Here is a 22810-nt window from a genome sequence, read left to right on the forward strand (position 1 = left end):
GTTTGAATGCTGAGGTCAGCAAATATTTAAAGAGATGACTTAATGCCAGCATGGAGGTTATAGAAGGTCAGTCAGATATTTAAAAAAGGATGCCAGGTGTAAATATTCGAAGAAAAGGTGAAGTTTTGTCTTTTGTTGAAAGTTTCACTTTATGTCCGAGTTTTTAGGGTTATGATAGAGCTGCTGAGGTGTTAAGTGATACACTTGTCTAGTTATGGGATGGCCAGATCATGAGTTTTCTTCAGTCACACGGGATTATCCAAGGATTAAATGGCTTGAAACTGGATCATTAATACATGAACACCGATGGGAGGCAGCAACCGTGAATATAGGCTTCATTTTCTTGTTGGTTGATGAATCATCTTTGCATCAGGCATCCGAAGCCGTTCATACATTGAATCTGCTTTCAGTTTGGTTTGGTTATTATTGTAATGCTACAGGTGGCAAGCTCCAAGAACGCAGCAAAGTATACGAGGAGAAAGTCTTAAAGTGCCAATGTGATGGAGTCCTCTGTTTTCGTAGCACCATATCTCTTGTAATTAATTAGTTTGTTTATGTTATAGTTAAGGTCATTAATGTCAAAATTCCGAGCTCCCTTCATGCTTGTTGAGGAGTCTCATGCAGTAGTGTTTTGATTGGCTATATATAGGAATAACTTTTATGTAAAAAAGGTTGGATACTTTATAGAAAAACAGTGTTGTTTTGGGCCATTGTAAGACCTTTTTTGACAGTAATAGTAAAACAGAGTTATTCTCTTCTCAAGATTCTCGAAGGATTGTCATGTTCAAATGTAGTGATGGTGTTTTATACTTTATGTTCTTTTATAGTCTTGTTGTAATGCAATCACTCAGAATTCATAATTATATGCTCTGACTTCCTGTGTATTCAGCAAGCTATGTTTTGGTGGAGTATGTTTGACATGTAATGCTAAGAGCCTTGATTTCCATGAGATCACTGTGTTTTCCTTGTTTACTTAATATTATAGACTCCATAGCCCAATGAGAACCAGTTTGATGTGTTTCCAACCAGTTATGCTTTCATAAGTGAATAAAGAGTTAGCCATCTAGTGTTTGAAGGATTTTATCAAGAGTTGTGAGAGAGCCCTCTCTGATCAAAGAGGCTAATCTTTGGTCTAAAGATAGGTTGAAATAGTTACATGAAATCTCGCTTGGTTGCAGCCCTCAGTAGTGATTTTGTGATAACACCCTCCATGAGCTTCAATGAGAATGTTATTTCTCTCAAAATTTGGCACATATCTTCGCAATATTTCATCAGCACCCATCTTATACAAATGTCTCGTAATCACTAAAAAGTTTGTCGCGTGCACTATGAGTTCGTTCTTTTGTTGACATGTATACCCTTCTGGTGCCATCCCTGTAGTCAAAAAGTGAATAATATCTACAAAATGATTATCTTGTACACGCACTGTGAAGAGTTGTGCATCTGGCAACCCTTCCTCCAAGTTATTAGGCTCCTCTCCTGTTTCGATCTACGATAGATAGTCAAGTCCTGCATTCAACCTCCCTGGCTTCACAATTAATTCAAATTCATACTCCTGCAATAGGGACAACCACCTGCAAATCTTTCCCCCCAACACAGGTTTATTGACTAGGTAATTCAAAGCAGAATGATCTGTGTACATCTTGAAATGCCCTCCTAACAGGTAGTTCCTGAACTTCTGCAACAAGTACACCATGGTGAATCCTTCACGCTCAATCATTGAATAATTCTTCTCAGACTTTGATAATTTCCTACTCGCGAAGGAAACATGGTGGTCCATTTCTCCTTCACTGGCCCACGTTAACACTGCACCCAACGCAATGCAAGAGGCATCCACATGTACATGAAATTCCTTTTTCCAATCAGGGAATACCAAGATCAGTGCGGTGACCATATTTTCTTTCAATACATCCAAGTTGTGTTGACATTCTTCATCCCAACAGAATGTTGCATCCTTTTTCAGCAATTTCTCCATGGGCGCGGTAATCTGAGCATATGCTTTGATAAATTTTCTATAATATCCCATATGTCCTATCGTTGCGCATAGCTCCTTAATGCTCCTCGGGGCCTCCAGATTCACTGTCACCATGATTTTTTCAAGTTCCACCATCAGCCCTTGCTTGCACACCACATGACCCAGCAAAATTCTAAAGGGAACACAGAATAGGCATTTCTTCAAATTCAGCACAATCTGATATCTGCGACATGTATCCAACATTAGGTGCAGACTTGCTACATGGTGCTTCACTAAACCGAACATCGTTCAATCATCAAAGTATACTTCCAAGAACTTATGGATGAAATCTTTAAATGCTTCTATAACTACGTGAGAGAATATCACAGGCACATTCTTGAGTCCAAACGGCATCACAGTATACTGGAAACAACCCCATTCCATTGTGAAGGTTGTTTTGCTCCTATCCTTTGGCGCGATCTTGATTTGATGATACCCTGAAAACCCATTAGTGAATGAGTAGGCCTCTTACCCTCCAACATTGTCTAATACTTCATCGGTAAACGGCGTCGGGAATGGATCATGGACACAGGCATCATTAAGCTTCCTTAGATCTACGCAAATCCTTATTTCACCCTTTTGTTTCTTCTCCTGAACCACCATCGGACTCACCCAATCAGATTCGTCCATAGATTAGATGATGCCCGCCTCCAGCATCGAATCCAACTCCTGACAAACATTTTCCTTTTATTTGGGATTAAGACGATACGACCTCTGCTTAATAGGCTTCGTGTCCAGTTTCAACGTAATCTTCATGATGCCCAAGTTTCATATTATGCCATTAAGGTTCTAAAAGCTGGTAGGAAAAATATCTTGGTACTCGTGGAGTAGCTCAGAAACTTTATCCATAGTGGCACCGTCCCAATAATACCCAATCTTTGCAAACTTCGGTTCTGCTTCAGTACCAACGTTTACTTGCTTTGTTTTCAATAGTGTGGTGATGTCCGAGTTTTTTATTTGAGGGCCTTTGACTTTGCAATACCCCTCTGCTTTTGGGATATTAAGATTCCTTGGATCTTCATCCTCCTCTTCGGCGGTCACCTTATAACATTCCAGCACATGGCACAGCTGGGTGCTCCAATCTGGTTGGACCCACTCCGATGGTTCTTGTGGCGTTATGAAGATAATTGTCTTAATTTCCTGTAGAGCTTCATTAATGCTCACGAAGCCATATTCAAAACTAAACGTCAATAAGAATCCTTCCCTTAAGATATCCCACTTCGCGGTGCCATGGCGGAGCTTCGTTTCCAGATACCAATTCATGCTAATTGTGTCCAAGATATGGCAAAATAAGTGTACCCACTCTGACTGTGGCTCCATTCCATAAGCTTTAGTCCATTTCGCTAGGTGATCGGATGGATCATCCTTCCCACTATATTTCTCAGCCAATTTAGTGTTAGGCCACCCAAACCGTAACCTCATCATTCTTTTGTGATCCTACCATCCATCAAAACTATCCTTCTGTGTACCCCACCATCGTGCGGGCGTAGCACGCAGTGCCAAATATAATTCTTGGAAGCAGTGATCTTCGGGGATGTTGTACCTATTTCTTGTAGGCATTCCTTGGTTGCAAAAACTACGCCAAGAAACCAACTCAACCAACCTTTAGGTTCAAGTTGGCCCTTGAACCAGAGGGGGCTCCCTCAGTGGTTACGAGGCTTTGTTTAACGTTGTTCACTTGTCACTGAACAACAGCCTTTGAAGCACAATGGCCAGATTTATGGTTTTAATTGGGGATGGTTGGCGATCAATGATAATCCCTAATCATGATTAAAGGCCTCTCTCACAGGGTCCCTTCTCAAAGTGTCAACTTCCAGCTGGACAGAATGACTTAGCTTTTTCAAGAATTATGGTAGAAGAATGTAAGGGGATTCCTAATAATTGAGCAATCAGACTAACTACTTAACAACTAGGGAAATTTAGATGCATGTAGAAGATTTCTACAGCCCAACAAAAACATATTCAAAGGTAACATAAGGCCAAAGTGAAACCGATTCCAAGAGGAGCTATTTTAGACAGATATTCTAATAAGCTAATCTCTTTTAATGGCTATCAAAAAACATAAAGCAAAAACCAGTCAAATAGGAGTTATCTCGGACAAACAGTCCAATAAGCTGTTATAGACATTTTTGTGCCTTACAGCATTGAGCATGAAATGTCCATAATCCAAGGGATCCAAAGTCCCTAAATGAGTTGTTCCTACCCCTAAAGGAACAAGGTCAACCAAAGACAGCTTCTCCCAGAAGTTCTCCACCAAAAACCACTCAGAAACAGTCAATTCAGGATCAATTCAGAGGCTCCACTAGTTGTCTGCGCTGAAATGCAGAGATTACACTAGCTAGGTGCACTGCAACGCAGGTAGAAGCACTACCAGGGTGCGCTGAGCGAGAAATGACAAATGGCAAGTTCATTCAACGAGGTGGAAAGACCATGGAAGCTTCCAGAATCTTCCTCAATGACACTTGCCTCAATGAATTCGACTAGTGATGAGTAAGAGGTTCTCAACCTCCAAGTGGAAGCAAGAACTGACAGAGAGAAGACACAAGTCAAAACATGAGCTGACTCATCCTCTCTGCTCACATCTATATATGGATCTCTCACCCAGAGGTTCAGGAGGCTGGAATTTTGTATTTGCAGAGAATTGCTGTTGGTTTGAGATTGAGATTAGTACATTGGGTGATTTATGCTTTGTTGGAGGAGAGGAAGGGATTCCATTGCTGGGAGGTAGATTCTAGATCGGGCCTCACTTGGTTGTATCTCCTCTTGGACTTTATTTACTCTATCAATAAACTATTTGAGTTTCTCCTACATGCTGTATATCAATGATGTTTTGCTATGCTTACATGTTTAGCTTAATCTGATCTTGAGCTTTTTATGAATGTATATCTGTATCTTCTTGTAGTTTCTCTCTCTTGTGATCTTGCAGGAATTCTGTGAAGCTGGGCCAGTGAGAGAGCTGGGAGCTGGGAGCTACTGAAGAGAGGAGCAGTTGGATCAGCAAACTAGCGGAAGATACAGGTTAGTTAGATCCTTCTCCTTCATTTACATCTCATAAAGAAGAACACTCGAATAAGTTTACATGTTTGTTGCTAAGGCACTATCACCTCTTAGAGTGGGATAGGGGCATTCCGTATTGGATACTTTTCCCAACAACATAAGCTAATCTCTTTCTAAAGGTTATGCTTCTGCAAGGAATTTCAGAAAGATTAAGACTTAATCTACCTTACCTAGACCTTCCTACAATTGCTTTGAACATATGTAGAAACAAGTTATGAAAACACTAGAAAGGCATACGAGAAACACAAAATTTTGTCATAACTGGAGCCGAAAGGCTTTTATTAGAATTATACAAGAGAATCTATTACATAGTTTAAGAGCCTTGGCATCAAAATCCAACACATATTACTTCAATTGATGAAGTATTTATACAATTTCCTCACAAAATATCTTGATAAAAATATTAAGAGCTATTACAAATATATGAAAACTATATTGTAGAAATAGAACACAAATAAAGGTAACTAAAACTATTTCAAGAGTTCTAGTACTATCCTTGAGGATTTATGTTGATAAAGAAGAGCAATTCGAATTTGATTGAAACTCATATTTGATGAGGTGGCCTCCAAGTCACTAACTGTCTTTCAGCATTTTCCTCCCGAAATTCTGAAAAATAAGGTCCTCTAATACCTTTGTTTCTCCAAAACCATAACCGATGTTAGACAACTAAGAGAGGTTTTTGTAAATGATGATGTTTACAACAAAAATGTCTTTCAAGTTTTCAAAATGCATTTCCACCTGCTCGGAAACCGCATTTGAAAACACTAGCTAAAAACAGGAGAATTCGGGAAAACATGCCTACAAATATTCATCCAAATATCCAAAACCATAACCTTTGTTACAAAAATGAGAGAGGTTTTTGTATATTAGAATCTTAGGAACAAAAACCTCCTCCATTTTACCACAATTCATTTCTTATTATCCAAAATAGGCTCTTCAAATAGGTGATTGAAACAAGAAATTTCTGGAAAATATGCCTTTAAAGAATCATTAGCATCTCCCAAACCATAATAGCTGTAAGAAAACTGAGGTTTTTGTACACGAGGATGTCGGGAAAAAAAAAAAAAAAAAAACCTTCTCCATGTTTGAATTTACTTTATTACATCATTTAATCATGTTTAAATGCATGATTAACTAAATCAACCAGCTAATGAAACTTAAATTTACATTTTGAGGGTGCATTTACTCTTGCAGACCCATTTATTATTTCTAAACTACTAAAACCTATTATATCAGAAAATTTAAATTATCAAATATAATCATGTTACAACAGGGAACTTTATGTTGGAAATAATACTGAGAGGGGGGGTGAATCAGTATTATCAGATCAATAAAACCTTTTCAATTTCATACTCAGAAACATATACGCGACTTCAGTTAAGTGAACCCGCGTGTACACGCGACTGTGTCTAAAGCAACTAGCGTATATGCAGATATCTTATGATTCAGTTAATCTTATCTTCAGTAAATGCATCAGAACATTATTAAGCAATTTAGCAGTAAACAGGTGCAGTATAACAGAACAGAGCATCACACAAGAGCCACACACATGAACATCATGATATAAGGTGGAAACCCAATGTGGGTGAAAACCACCTGCTGCAATTCGTCTCTTTCTTCTTTAATGAGAAACTTCTTTTACAATATACTGGTGCAGTCCTTTACCAGTATGCAGGTTACAACCTGCAGAGGGCTACAACCCTCTCTCTCGTTTTCCAACTACTTTTGGAAGGGAGCTACAACCCCCTCAGCTCTTGTACTAGCTGATCCATTTACTAGTACGTAGGTGCTGACCCTACAACCTTCAGGGACCACGTTTCATCAATTTTCAGACTGGATCCAAGAGTACAAAGCAAACATTACCGCAATACAATCATCAACTTATACTTGCATCATAATTCATTAAACAACCCAATACCGAATCACTGAAACCCTGTCATCAAGAACACAGAACCCAAACCAGAATCTAGAACTCTGCAACAACCTGAAATATCAACCCTTATCATGCATACGCTACTTCATTGTACCAAAACCGCGTGTATACGCGCTTTCTCCAAAGGCAACCCGCGTGCAGATCTAGAAATGATTACTTCTGCCTTTGCTGTCAGATCCGACCCTTGCCAAGCGTCCCGAACAGATAACCAGCAATACCAGATCCTCTCACTGCGTCAGACACCCACACACACTTACTCTTTGCCTAGTGATCTTCTCCTTATATAGCCTTAGGCCTTGTTCAATACCAAGAGCCAAAACCATAGAAACACAATACCATCAACTTCAAAACTAGGGATCGACACGCCCGTCGAGATACAATGGTCCGAAACCATAGGCACAACTTCCAAGGACTAACCGCCGTGGACCAAAGGTGCTTTTCCACATACACGCGCTTTTTCTGAAGCCAACCTGCGTGTACACGCGACTTGGGCTTAACAAACCTGCGTGTATGAACTTCCTTGGCAAGCTGTACTAGGATCTGTCTTCTGAGTAAGTTGCCATCACCTGAACCAACTTCTGAGTATCTGTACCAACCTCTGAGTGAGTTGCCATCAAGGACAACACTTGAATCATAATGCCAACAATCTCCCCCTTTGGACTTGATGGCAACCACTACACCAAGTCACTCTCCCCCTTTGACATCAAGGGCAAAGGGCGGACCAAGATATTCTCTTCTTTGGTATACCTTCTGCTGTCCATACTCCCCCTGAGTACTTGCTGAAATCTCCAACTATGCTCCCCCTTTGTGTATGCCAAAGTGTACCAATCTATCCATCCTGCTCTTGCTGAATTGTGCTGTTCATGCTCCCCTTGACTGTAGGCAAGATCTGCAAAAGATGTTCTTCAAGAAGAACAAGGACTTATACATTATAGAAGACCTTCCTATCACCAAAAGACTCAACATACATTCATCATTCATCCTAGTGGGGATATACCAATATTGATTCATCCACCTAACCATGTGGAGATACATTAAGAGTTTACTCATGACAATACATAAACATTTCATCATTCATCCCAGGCATAGTGGGGAAACCAACATAGGCCGTTACATGACCTTGACACCATAAAAGAGATATCACAAGAGATACATGACATAGAGACGAAATATCTAGACCAAGACTTATGAAAGCCACCAACAGCATCATGATATAAGCATCAGCCTGCAATACCATTCCTAAACAGTAAGATGTATCTTTTATCTTCATAGACTTTATCAACAACTTCTAACCATAATGCCAACAATGCATTATTTGAAGAATATTCTCCCCCTGAGTGTGAGCCAACCATGTCTGAACCATTTCCTGAGTCTGTTCTGCTGCCCTTTCTCCATATAACCATCTGTTCTGCTGCCCTTTCTCCATATACGCGACTTTGCAGCATGTAACTCGCGTATATACGCGACTTGTCTTCATTATCTCAGCGTATGCAGGATGGAATACTGAATCTCATCACTTTCAGATTCCCCTGTGTCTGTTATGTCAGCTGACTGAGTTGTCCCACACCTTTCTGTCTCTGTCTTCTTCAATTCCTGCAACTGTGATGATGTATGGTTCCCTTGTCTTGAATTTTGAAATCTGCTTCTGCATTCCCTTGCTTTATGCCCATAGTTGTTGCATGTATAACACCTTATATTTTTCATGTTCCTTCTATCACAATCAATTGCTTTGTGTCCATATGCATTACAGGCAAAGCAATACCCTCTAAAATACCTGGGATGAGATGATCTTTCTTGAACCATTCTACTTCTGCATCTGGCTGCAACATGTCCAAGATTATGACATACATAACATTCAACTTTATTCAGCGGAGGAAATAATCGTCTATCACGTCCATAGTTAGGAGTAAAGGATCTTCCTTGAGGAATTTCTTTTCTTGGTTGTTCCTTGAGCATTTCAGATTTCTCATTAGAGTTTCTTGTCTCACCTTGTGAACTAGATTCACCTTCAACATATTCATGAAAACCAAGACCAGTCTTGATAGCAGGAGATCTTTGACTATTAAGAATATCATCCAAGACTTTAGAACTATCTTGAAATCGTAAAAGCTTATCCTTTTCTTCTAGTTTACCTTTCAAGATATTTACCTCAACTTGATGTTGTTCTTCCTTTTTCAGATACTGCTTCCTTAGGTCTTCTTCAACTTTTCTCCCTTCTTCTACTTGTCGCTTTAGTTTGATCACTTCATGTTCTTGATCTTCAAGATCTTCTTTTAGAGAGAGGATCTTTGATTCAAGTCTCTGAATAGTTGTGCTCTGATCTTTTGCTATATCCTGCAATTTCTCCCTTACCCTGGTTTCTGTTTCCAATAGTTCTTTTAATTTGGCAGCTTCTTCAGTTTCTGCATTCTTCTCTTCATGTGCCATGAGACTTTTAATATCCTCGCTATCATTGGATGAAGCATTCTTCTTCTTGTGCGCCATGAGACTTCTAATATCTTCACTATCATTAAATGAACTTTTAATATGGGAATAATAGCTTCTACCATCTTCTTCATATATCCTTTCTTTGTTATGAGGACATCTAGCAGCATAGTGACCAACTCTACCACATAGAAAACATTTGAAAGGCAGCTTATCTTTGAACCGTCCAGTTCCCCGTTCAAGATTCTTGACAAAATTTACCTCATCTTCTTCCTCTGACACTTCGAATGCGGCCTCTGGTGGTACCTCTAGTCGCATTTCAAAAGCAGTTAAGATCCCGTGAAGCTGTGACATGGTAATTTTTCGCACATTCTCCTTTTCTTCTATGGCAGATACTTTAGAATCAAATTTAGTAGACAGAGATCTCAAAACCTTTTGAACTAAGACAACTTCCTCAAATTCTTCACCCAGATCCCTCATACAATTCACAATCTCATCCATACGCAGGAAATAATTAGCTACGCTTTCATTACTTCGCATCTTAAGAGTTTCATACCGGATTCTGAGAGTTTGAAGCTTCGCTATTTTTACCTGATCATCTCCTTCGTAGCTTGTAATGATTTTGTCCCATATTTCCTTAGCTGATTTGAGATGCATGATCTTCATAAATTCTGATTGAGTCAAAGTACTCAATAGGACATTAACTACTTTGGCATTGAGCTCATATTGCTTTTTCTCTGCTGGATCTGTAGGAGTTGCTGATGGGAATTTGTATCCTCCTTCTATGAGTCCCCAAACTTCTGCTCCAAGAGACTGTAGATATGCAGTGGTTCTTATCTTCCAGTGAGTAAAATTGTTCCCGTCAAAGACTGGTGGCCTGATGTGTGCCTCTCTTTCTGGATTAGCCATTTTGATGGATCTTTTCCTTCAAGCGATCAAGCTTCCTCTGAAGGACCTGCTCTGATACCAATTGTTGGAAATAATACTGAGAGGGGGGGTGAATCAGTATTATCAGATCAATAAAACCTTTTCAATTTCATACTCAGAAACATATACGCGACTTCAGTTAAGTGAACCCGCGTGTACACGCGACTGTGTCTAAAGCAACTAGCGTATATGCAGATATCTTATGATTCAGTTAATCTTATCTTCAGTAAATGCATCAGAACATTATTAAGCAATTTAGCAGTAAACAGGTGCAGTATAACAGAACAGAGCATCACACAAGAGCCACACACATGAACATCATGATATAAGGTGGAAACCCAATGTGGGTGAAAACCACCTGCTGCAATTCGTCTCTTTCTTCTTTAATGAGAAACTTCTTTTACAATATACTGGTGCAGTCCTTTACCAGTATGCAGGTTACAACCTGCAGAGGGCTACAACCCTCTCTCTCGTTTTCCAACTACTTTTGGAAGGGAGCTACAACCCCCTCAGCTCTTGTACTAGCTGATCCATTTACTAGTACGTAGGTGCTGACCCTACAACCTTCAGGGACCACGTTTCATCAATTTTCAGACTGGATCCAAGAGTACAAAGCAAACATTACCGCAATACAATCATCAACTTATACTTGCATCATAATTCATTAAACAACCCAATACCGAATCACTGAAACCCTGTCATCAAGAACACAGAACCCAAACCAGAATCTAGAACTCTGCAACAACCTGAAATATCAACCCTTATCATGCATACGCTACTTCACTGTACCAAAACCGCGTGTATACGCGCTTTCTCCAAAGGCAACTCGCGTGCAGATCTAGAAATGATTACTTCTGCCTTTGCTGTCAGATCCGACCCTTGCCAAGCGTCCCGAACAGATAACCAGCAATACCAGATCCTCTCACTGCGTCAGACACCCACACACACTTACTCTTTGCCTAGTGATCTTCTCCTTATATAGCCTTAGGCCTTGTTCAATACCAAGAGCCAAAACCATAGAAACACAATACCATCAACTTCAAAACTAGGGATCGACACGCCCGTCGAGATACAATGGTCCGAAACCATAGGCACAACTTCCAAGGACTAACCGCCGTGGACCAAAGGTGCTTTTCCACATACACGCGCTTTTTCTGAAGCCAACCTGCGTGTACACGCGACTTGGGCTTAACAAACCTGCGTGTATGAACTTCCTTGGCAAGCTGTACTAGGATCTGTCTTCTGAGTAAGTTGCCATCACCTGAACCAACTTCTGAGTATCTGTACCAACCTCTGAGTGAGTTGCCATCAAGGACAACACTTGAATCATAATGCCAACACTTTACGCTCAAATGCATCCAAAAAGTTATCTACGTCAGTTAAACCATCATAATAGGGTAAATTCCTTACCTTCGACGAAACACAGCGCAACGATTTCGTCATCATAGTGTAGTGCAGTGTAGATACTTCGTGCAAATGATTCTACCAGTGTTCCAACTCTTCATCTAAATCAGAGGTGCAGGAACTTTCCCAGTCCCATGTAATCTGTCCATCTACTGTCAGATTGATCCAGTCCTGGTCTCGCGCCATTATTTTATAGATATGATCTAGTTCATCATCACTTTCCTCATAATCGTGGACTGGTTCAGTGTAGCGCGCCCTTTCTGTAGGGTCCAACGGCACTACAACCCGAAGTGATTTCCTTTCAAATGACATTGTCCTCTTCTTCAAGTTGATGACCCCATTCATGTCAATGGCCCAGTCAATTCCCAGGAGCGCAGGGTATGGATTACTTTCATCAATGATTTCTATCACTTCAAAGTCAACCATTGCACTCGCACCTTCTATATCAACTATGACTCTGTATAATCATCCCATAGGGATGATCTTCTGTTGGTTCACCATTCTGAGCTAAATTGGAGACCACTATAGTGCAGGTCTCCCCATTCTTTCCCATGTTTTTTTTGGCAACACGTTCGCATCAGATCCCAGATCCAAAATGACTTGATCCATTTCATAGTCTCCTATTTGCATGGTGAGCCTCATCTCACGTCCTATTCGCGCGTTATGTTTACCAATTTTTCTAACTAAGCGGTGTCCATCATGGGTGTTCTATTTGTTGGTGCATTTGTTTAATCAATCTTGCAGGCCTTTCACAACTTTGCTATTGCATAGCAGTTTCATGCAGGTCTCCAAGAATGTGGTAAGGACAGAGGGATCCACCTCTATAGGCGCATTGGTTTCTTGCACTTTGTTCTGGATTCCTAAGGTGGAGGCCTCAGAAGCTCTTATTGGTTTCCATAAAATTTTCCTTAGTGCACTCTAGATCAAAACCAACTTCCTTTTCTAGGGCCTTGCGCACCCATCTATCTTCTTCAGGCCATTTATACTTATCATCACCATTCATTATTCTTATCCTCAACACTGTATGCACGCTTTGATCCTCCTTGTAGGGCTTAGCTCTCATCATCTGTAATTTATGCGTCGATTGCTAAGGTTGCACCTTCTTTTCCTGCATCTTAGCTATTAGCACCGGGAATTCTTCTATAGTATCGTCAAACTGGCTGCAGTATTGACATGACGGGCACTTCTGATTCTAACACTCCTGTGTGTAGTGCCCTGGTGTCCCATAGTTGTAGCAGATAACCTATCCAAGACCTCTACCAGGTCCTCCTCTTCCCCGACCTCATCCTCATCCTTGGTAACATCCACGCGCTCCTTCACTGCTTTTCTCTAGGGGCTGAGTCTATGCTTGCATCCGGTATGTAGGTGTTCTTTCCATCATCAACTCATAGTTGTGATAGTGGTGCTCATCATGGCCCACAAATTTACAGAAGTCACAAAACAACTATTAGGGTGTATGAACGAACTTTTGATGCAAATGACAATTATTCGTTGCGTGTTTTCCAGCAACTTGACAAATAGTGCACCATAGTGAAACCCCCATGCTCAGCCCTACTCGGGATTCTGGAATTAGGGGAATTGGTCCCCCTCCTGTAATAAAATTTGTGAATACGAGATTGTGGTATTTATCATGCCCCTGGCTCTTACACTTTAGACACCAGAATTCTGCGCTGACCTCTGGTTTAGTCTCCTTGTCTTTCTTCAAGATTTGCAACTCTAAACAGAGGCTCTATAACTAGGAGTGAATCTATTGTACCCCCAAGGTTGGATCTTGAATGAGCGTTGCATGAAACCTCATCGCGATTTCCAATGCTTTTGCCTGAGTTCCTATCTTCTGTTGTGATAGAGCGATCCTCAGGTGGGGAAGAAGCAAAGCTATAAACCATTCACGATGTTGACCATCTGTGAGCTGCATGTTAGCTTCTCGAATCACACATTTCAACCTTTGATCTAATTCCTAAGGTGTCTCATCAACCCTCATTGTGATTTCCTTAAATCCAACTACTGATTGCGAGTTAGACTTAGGCTTACTAAACTCTTTGTTAAAGTGACCTTAGTATCTGCTAGCGATGCCAACAGATTATCAAAATAATACTTAATGTACCAAGTCAACGCGCGATCCTGTAGAGTGGTAACCAATTGTGCCTTCTTTATATTGTCATCAGTAATTTGTTGCGTTGTCCACATAGCATTCGTAACAAACCAGAACTACTTTGTATCTTCACTCCTAATACCTTTGAAGATTGGCAGCTTCATCATATTCACCATGGTGGACGGTGGTGGTGGAGGTGGAGGTGTGGGAAAAGGCGTATACGGTGGGGGTGGAGATGGAGGTGGAGTGGATGGCTGATGTGTTCACGGAAAACCCTGTGTTATCAGCTAAACATCACTTCACGACAGAGTTCATTCCGCCCCTTCGTCATCACTCAACGGAGGTCCAATGAATGGAATATACTCTTGTCTTAATCCTTCACGATTTTTAAATATTCCTCCACTCCATGTAGCTCCAAACATCAAGGCAATGGCATAACATGTTTTTCACACAACAACATTTTAATCCAAGTATTCAAATATCTTAAATCTCGTGGTCCTTTGAAAAACCTTTGCTCCCCTTCATTGTAGCTGACTGAGGTATCAACCATGAACTTTGTAACAAATCCTCCTATAATTCGATTGAGTTAGTGATCAACAATCCACACGATCTTGTCTTTAGAGATTTCTAATCGTCGTACTAGTTCTGGAGTCCACACTATTGGTCCGTCAAGCTTCCACCTCCCTTGACCATCTGCCTAATTAGCTTACCACTCGTATAACTCGATCGAGAAGGTGCAGAAGAAAATTTTGTGTATCTTCGCATACAAATACCTATCCAACCACTACTCCTTTGATAGGCGTGATTCCTGTTTTCCTACACCACGAATTCGTGAATTTTTCTATCCATCCACTTTTCAATTTCTTTCTTAGTCAGGTTCCAGTAATGCGACATCACACATCTCCTTCAAGAAGATCCGGTGTGGGCAACTAAACCATTTGTTGGCTTAGGGGCTCCTGACCCAGGTTCAGAGTTAGTTGTGCCAACCAACAAAACCCTACACTACTAGCCCTTTTGGCAACAACCCATGTAGCGCAGGGTGCAGTCTCACCCGAAGCAGTATGGGGAGATATTGGAACCAAGTTTCCACATCCAGGGATCAGTGTGATGTCTTTTAGCTCCCTAGATCTGCCTTCACACAGATCTCTAAGCCCTTAGGGCTCGGTACTACAACTCTATTGAAACAGTCTTCAGACCTTCGCGAAGGTCTACAATTGACTTTTGTAGACCTTTATCAGTTGATTTATCCTTTCACGCACATCAGAGAACAATCCTAGATTAGTGTTCACGTAGATATACTTAAGCTATTTAGAAAACATAACAGAATTCATCACAGTCTTCACGAAAGTACTAAACATGTATTGTGTTCATCTATTAAGACTTGTTCAAGTGAATCGTGCATCATTAGATCAATAGTTCATAAATAGATTATTCATCTACAGCATATATTGTAAACAGAAGTAAACAAAAATAAACAGATATACACATGAATTCTTCAATAATCTTCTTTATTGATCTTCAGTTCAGTTCTACAGACTCAAAACTACCTTGCGCACTCAGATGCAGTGGTCCACGCACTCAGCTGCAGGGGTCCACACACTTAGCTACATACTCTACCTAGGCCTCTGCGCACTCAGTTGTAGAGCCTTTCTCTCCTATATAACCCACTCTATGTGCTATGACTTTTCTCTTACTGACCCATTACCTCCAAGATTCTCATACCTTAGACTCTCTAAGACACACCTACTTATAGCCTTTTACATACAATCACATGTTTCGTGGACCATGGGTGGATCTCAAAACCAACTCAACTTTACATAAACAATGGGCTAAAACCCCTTTGATGCCTAACCATTTACACACTCTGCATCCACAAATTGTGGAGAATTTACATTACTTACAAAAAATACATCAAAACTTGGATTATTTTAACCCCAAAACTGACCCAGGGGACCCCATCCCAACATTCTTCCTTTGTGAAGAAACATAATCATCCTAAAATATGATGATACTACTATCACCATGGCATAAGTCTAGCTCTAACCAAGAAAAAGGTTATAGTCAAGTTGAGCATCAACAACTTCAACATCTATAGCAATCATTTTTCCCTCTAATTCAATTGGAAAATCATTTAAAATTCCATACGGACAAAAACCTCTTCCATTGAAGGCTTTCAAAGTCATGGGAGATTGATTGATTGTTGGAGAACCCAAGGCTTTCCAATAGGAAATATACATAATACATGTCGATGCTCCTTCGTCAATCATTGTTCGAAAAACTCGTCGAGTTTTGACATGAACTGGTATCTAGAAAGCCAGTTGGTGTGGGAGACGTGGGACATGATTTTCAAGATCGAAAACAATCAAATTGGAGTCATGAGGATCTACTGCTCCTATGGCTAATAATAATAATTTCCTTTGTGTTGGGAAAGTTTGCAACACTTCAAGGGAAGACATTGCCGAAGGTGACATAGCCAAATCTTTGACAATGTTATAGTTATGGGCAGCCCTAGCATGAGGATTAGAGGCTAACTTTCAAAGCATATCCTTAGGAGGCAGACAAATTATCATATCGGGGAGGAAATTTGACCAGGTGGATTGAAGTTTGACTAGATGGACTGAAATTTGACTAGGTGAGGTGTTCCACTCACCTAGTCTTGTGTCCACTCTTTCAACTATACCAAGTACTGAATCAAGAGGAGAATTCACCATCTTCATTTGTGCCTTCACTGGTACAAATTTCAGCCAAATTCTTCTCGCAGTATCTTCACTCATGAAGTTATGAGTAGCTCCACTATTTACCATAGTAAGTACCTCCATACCTCCAATCTTCATTCGAACATACTCCAAGTTGTTCCTTTCAGGATCTCTTCGAGAGACCACTTCTGTAGCAGCAGCAGCACCTAGAATCTGCATCATCCCCACAAAAGGTTCTTCTTTCTTCGCATTAGATTGTACAATAGTAGCCACTTTTGGTCTAGAAGGGAAATTCTTCACCATATGTGGTTCAGCACATATCCAACACTTCAATGGCTTCTTTGTCTTCTCATCCAATTTCGAAGCATCATCTTTCTTCTTCTCTTTCGACTTATCGGACTTCTTCTTCCTCTCATCAGAAGTCTCATCATAATGCTCCACCAACCTGTCCACAATAGCAAAAGCTTCCTCAAGTGTTTTAATCTTCTGCCTCTTCACCTCATTGCATGCCCAAGGTTTCAATCCAATAATGAAGTTGAACACCTTGTCCCTCTTCGCCATGTCAGGAAGTTCCAGAACCGCACTTGCAAAGTCCTGCTGATATGTCTGTAGGTTCCCTGTCTGCTTAATGAATTTAATCTTCATCCTTCCTTACCACGTTTCATCCTGAGGACTAAAATGAGCCTGCAAAGCTTTCTTCATATTATCCCAAGAAGTAATGTCATCAGCACTGCCATTGGCAATCTGATCCATCCGTCTTCTCCACCACATATTAGCATCTTTTGTCAAGAATTGAGCAGCCACTTTCACCTTTGTCTCATCATCAGATAGACCCAAGCATTCCAAATATTGCTCCATATCCGAATCTACACTGGCAGTACTCTTCTGAATCTCCAATCACCTAGTGTTGTGTCCACTCTTTCAGCTATACCAAGCACCGAATCAGGAGGAGAATTCACCATCTTCATTTGTGCCTTCACTGGTACAAATTTCAGCCCAATTCTTCTCGCAGTATCTTCACTCATGAAGTTATGAGTAGCTCCACTATCTACCATAGTAAGTACCTCCATACCTCCAATCTTCATTCGAACATACTCCTAGTTGTTCCTTTCAGGATCTCTTCGAGATACCACTTCTGTAGCAGCAACAGCACCTAGAATCTGCATCATCCCCACATATGGTTCTTCTTTCTTGCATTAGATTGTGCAATAGCAGCCACTTTCAGTCTAGAAGGGAAATTCTTCACCGTATGTGGTTCAGCACATATTCAACACTTCAATGGCTTCTTCGTCTTCTCATCCGATTTCGAAGCATCATCTTTCTTCTTCTCTTTCGACTTATTGGACTTCTTCTTCCTCTCATCAGAAGTCTCATCATAATGCTTGGTGAGCTCTAGTATTGTAGCAATAATGCTACAACTCCTGGGGCTTCCTGTCTCTCATTTTATCAACCCGGTAGTTCGTACAAACTTGGAAGCGACGGTGCTATATGCACAAGTACTAGCTCTTGTCGCAACTATCACTTGGTCAGCTGGCACAAGTCCGCTAGGGCTCAAGCCAACTTCTATAGGCTCTCAGAAGAAGCTTGCTAATTGATGGACGAAAGCTATTCTCAAAGGAAAACTACTCTACTTGACAAAATGGATTGAAAGCAAATCAAAGCATGTAAACCTAGGAAACCCTAATTTAACTAGTCTAACCTCTATAATGCAAAGAATGTGAATGAAACCTCTACCAATGCTGCTGTTACCTCTAATAAGTGAAAATGCATGGATCTAAGCTGCTTGCATCATAAAAGACATGTTTTTGTATTTTTCCTTTAAGTGTATGGAATGATTGTGATTGAGTGCTAATTAGGGTTTGGTTGTGCAGATGGGATGGAGAAGGAAGGAAAGCGTGGGACAGGTTGGGGAGGCTAGGAGAGGTCCCTAGGGATCCTTAGCATCCATCCATAGAGGTTCCTCGCATTCAGATTCTCAGCAACCGAGTGAGTGGCCTCCTACAGGATGTCTGCAGGGGATCCTACAGGATACTCTGGTTTCTACAAGATGTCTACAAACGGCTACAGGATGACCTACCGTGAGTGTTTGGCGTGATGGAGGAGTGATGAAATGGTAGGGGGAGATGTGTAAGGTAGGAATGAGGCTGGTGATGGCTCAGAAGTGGAAGAATAGGATGGGAAGTGAGTGTAGGGAGTAGGTTGGAAGGTAAAGGGCTATGTCAACGAAAGGGCTAGAGAATGAAGTTACGTGAGGAGTGAAAGACTTTGGGAGATAACAGAGTGGAACAGAGGGCAAAGATGTGTTTGCATGCGTGATCAAGATGGAGGAGAAGGTAATGGAACGAGAGAGAGCAGTGTAAGTGAAACAAATGCTTATGATTGTCACCAAACCGAAAATGCATTAACCTAAACTACCTGTGCTTGTAAATTCAATGAACAGCAATCCAAAACGCGAAGGAGAATGTGCATGAAGCTGTGATGAAGGAGTGTGGTGCAGGTGTGGATCATGTGGAAGCATCTAACATAACGTGACTGTGTTTGCAGCAATCATGAAATAAAGAAATGCGTATTTTTGGTGGCTGGTATAGGCTGCACTCCAATCTCCAAATGGAGATGGCAGTGGAGACTTCCTCAACCTTTTTTGCTGGAGCTCCAATGTATTATCAACCTGCTAATCTAACTAAACAACCAAAAGCAATTCAACCATAAACCAGTCCTATCTATGCTCATGAAAAAGACTAATTCAACAACCTGTAATTCAAATTGCATGTGAAAATGAAAACTCAGAGTGTTGAAATGAAATGCAAACAACACTACAGCAGAGGGGATCTATGGCTCTCAGGTTGGGCCCTAACCTGAGAGCTATAGTCTCCTTAAGAAAACTCAGAGCTAGATCAAAATCTGCCTTCTTTATTCATAATCTGATGTCATGCCAAAACTGGCTTACAACAAGAACTAACACCGAGCTGTACTCCAAAATTACAATAGTAATGCGAAAGTTTCAACAACCTATCAAAGGCTACGGCCTCTATACTTATGCAAAACAGTGATCCAACAAGTGTCCTTGATTTTAGGAGCTCGGCTATCCAACTAGAGTTTAACTGCTGATCCTGTAGGACAGTCATAAGTGTTGTTCCTGTAGAACAGTTGTAACTGTTGTTCCTGTAGAACAGTTGGCTGCTTCTAAGCTCGGAGGGGAGATGGATTGGAGCTCGGAGTTCTTGGTGGGAATCACGAGGAATGTCCCCAAGACCGTGGACATCCACTCCTAAAAACCAGCAGTGCCACCTCGTTGTCTCCTTGTCTCCTTTTTCGTTGTCTTTTGCTCCCTTTTAATGCCAAAACCTGGAATCATAATGCATTAGTCACGTAGATAGAGTGCCTACCCTTCTTCCTACAAACAACATGAACAAACTAAGAAATGCATGCATAAGCAATAAAATATGAATGGTTTGAGCAAGTATAATAGGCCAAAATGAGCCCAAATTGTACCAAAATTGGGGCTCATCATCACCCCCCAGCTGAACCATTTGCTCATCCTTGAGCAACCTTGCTCCTGCTCCTTGTCCTATTTCCTTGAGTCGGGCTTCGGAAGGTGACTGGCCTATCTTTCGTGTCCAGGAAGTTATTTTTGGGCTCCCCTTTTTGGGGGTGGCTGATGTTTTAGAGGGGGTCCTTGCACTGGGTGAAGTAGGGACATCCCCTGAAGTGGTTTGGCTGTTGGGTGGAGGCTGTGGCTTGCCCGTGGTCATCCTCTTGCTTCTCCTGGCTTCAGATGGTAGAGGGGTCTCCCTCTCCCTTTTCTCTTTCGGTTTTGAAGGTGTGCTGAGGGCAACCAGTGCCGCTGCTGCCTCCTTTTCGAGAATGCCAGCCTTCTCTTTCCTACGTTTTGCTCTCTCGGAGCTCCTTGTAGAGGGCCCCTCCTTTTCAGATTTCGGGCTTCCTGTGGAAGACCCTGCTTTGCCCGCTTCCGGGCCTCCTGTAGAAGATTCTTTCTTTGTCTTCAGACTCTCTGCAGGAGGCTGGTTCTCAATGACTTTTGGGCCTCTTGTAGAAGCCCCTCTTTCCAATCTCGGGCTTCTTGTAGAAGCCTGTGGTTGCACTTTCGGGCTTCCTGTAGAAGCCTTGGTCTTTGCTCTTGGGCTTCCTGTAGAAGCTTGCTCCTTACTGATCTTCGGGCTTCCTATAGAAGCCTTTGTCTTTGTTTTCGGGCTTCCTGTAGAAGCCTGTGTTTGTGTTTTCGGGCTTCCTGTAGAAGCCAGTTTTTGCTTTCCTGTAGACACAGGTGTCTCCACTTCCGCTTGCTTGCCTGCTGGAGTTTTGCTTTTTTCTTTTGTTGCAGGTGCTGTTGAGGTACTTGGGCTGACGTGGGCCACCTCTGCTTTGTCCATTCTGCTCTTCATCCTCTTTTCCCTTGCTGACAGGATAGGTGCGCCACCCTTTTCTTCGTCCTTCTTTTCTTCAGCCACTGCTTCCTTGTCTTCACTGCTGGAGGAGCCACTATCTTCGATCAACATTTTAATGTCCCCATCTCGTGTTAGATTCCTAAATGACTCCCAGGAGAGGGGAACTTTATACGAGTGCAGTGCATCCTCCACAAGCAATTTTATTAACCCATGGTGGGCTATCTGATCAGGTATGCCCCCTCATAGCTTTGTAGCACACTCCATTAAGGACTGCAGGAGATAATAAGGGATGCTCAGCTTTTGTTCTACAGGAAGGTCAATTCGGTGCCTCAACTCAGTGAGTAACCGAAAGTGGTATGCATACACGATGCTGAACCGGCCTTCACAAGTAATATATTTCATGATTTGCAAATTGACTTCATTCCAAGGTGGTGATAAACTCGTTATTCTTACCCCGTTTTTATCCTCCGAGAATTCTTCCTCAGGCGGAAAGAATTCTTTCTTTGCTTGCTGGCTCTGCTTCCGCTCTTCTTTATCCCACGGCAAACCCATGGGCAGTTCTGTGATTCGACTTATATGCTCTGGGGTGAGTTGGAGGCTGAGACCTCTGAAGCTTACTGTGGCCAGTGTCTAGGATTTAGGCTTCAATGCCTGCAAGAATTCCTCGGCTACTTCATCATCGTAGCCCTGCAGCTTATCACAAAAAGGCATCCATTGTGCTCTGGTGAAGAGCTCTACCACTGCGGGATTTCTCCTTAATTTGGTGCAATCTGTGGGTTCTCGCCTGATAAATCCACCCGGCATGATGGCACAATTTTCTTAACCGGAGGTGGTGATGGTGGAAGAGAGTTTAGTTTCGGTGACAGAGTGCAGAACAATGCCTATAACCCACAAAAATTTTATAACACAGTCTAACCACGCAACAATCCTGTAGAATTGCAGTATGGGCACACAGACAACAATTTGTCTACTTTCTCATTTACCCAGACAGTAACTGACAATCCTACCACCTTAAATGAGCAATTGCATGAGGATTCCAGGGTTACCTCGTTACTCGGCCACCTTTTTTTACGTGAACACCCGCGTTCCTGTAGAAGACTGCGTTCCTGTAGAAACTGTTCATGTAGGAGCAGTATGCAAACTTTGGGGAGGACTGCAATTGGACTGTGGTTGAGGTGTGCTTCACCAGTGTTCTGGTAGCCGAAAGCTTGGCGTATCAACGTGCCGAGGAAATTAGAAGAGCCACTCAAGTTTAGAAGTGGAGGTTGATGAATACATGCGCATAATCTAGCCGATTAGATTTTGAATCGGCGCAGCTCGTGGCGCGGGGGGTGAGCTGTCCCCGCCGGACCGTTGGGCGATGTCATCAACCACTCACTGGCGTATTCACTTGCTGCCGCATTCATTCCCACAGATCTGCCGCCGCCTTTTTCTGCTGAACTCATTCCCACGGATTCTCACGTGCGTGCTGCTGATTTTTTCGTCGTGGCTGCCACCCGATCATCCGACTATACCATAACTAGCCGACGTGGCTAGTCAACTAGCCATACAGCTGCTCAACCATTCACTCTTACGCCATGCAAACAAATCAAAGTAATATTCATGCGATTTGATGGAGAGAAGGTTGAGACACTTACCTGCGCGCGTCTGCACACGATTTTCAGTTTTTGGACGACGGATCTACCTGCTGCACGCGGCTTACACAGACCCGGAGGCTCATGGTTACAGGTTGCTGACGTTGGAGTGGAAGGTTTTGCTTTCATTCGCCCGCGTTTCATCTCGGATGGCGGTGCTGTGGAGGGTATTCACTCGAGCAGGTTGAACTGTTACAGGATCCCCGCGAGGGGTCTCGTCACA

The sequence above is a fragment of the Pinus tabuliformis genome, chromosome 5_1 (assembly GCF_031772625.1).
Source record: "Pinus tabuliformis cultivar Carrire ecotype Pingquan chromosome 5_1, CPIR1, whole genome shotgun sequence".
Classification (NCBI taxonomy): domain Eukaryota; kingdom Viridiplantae; phylum Streptophyta; class Pinopsida; order Pinales; family Pinaceae; genus Pinus; species Pinus tabuliformis.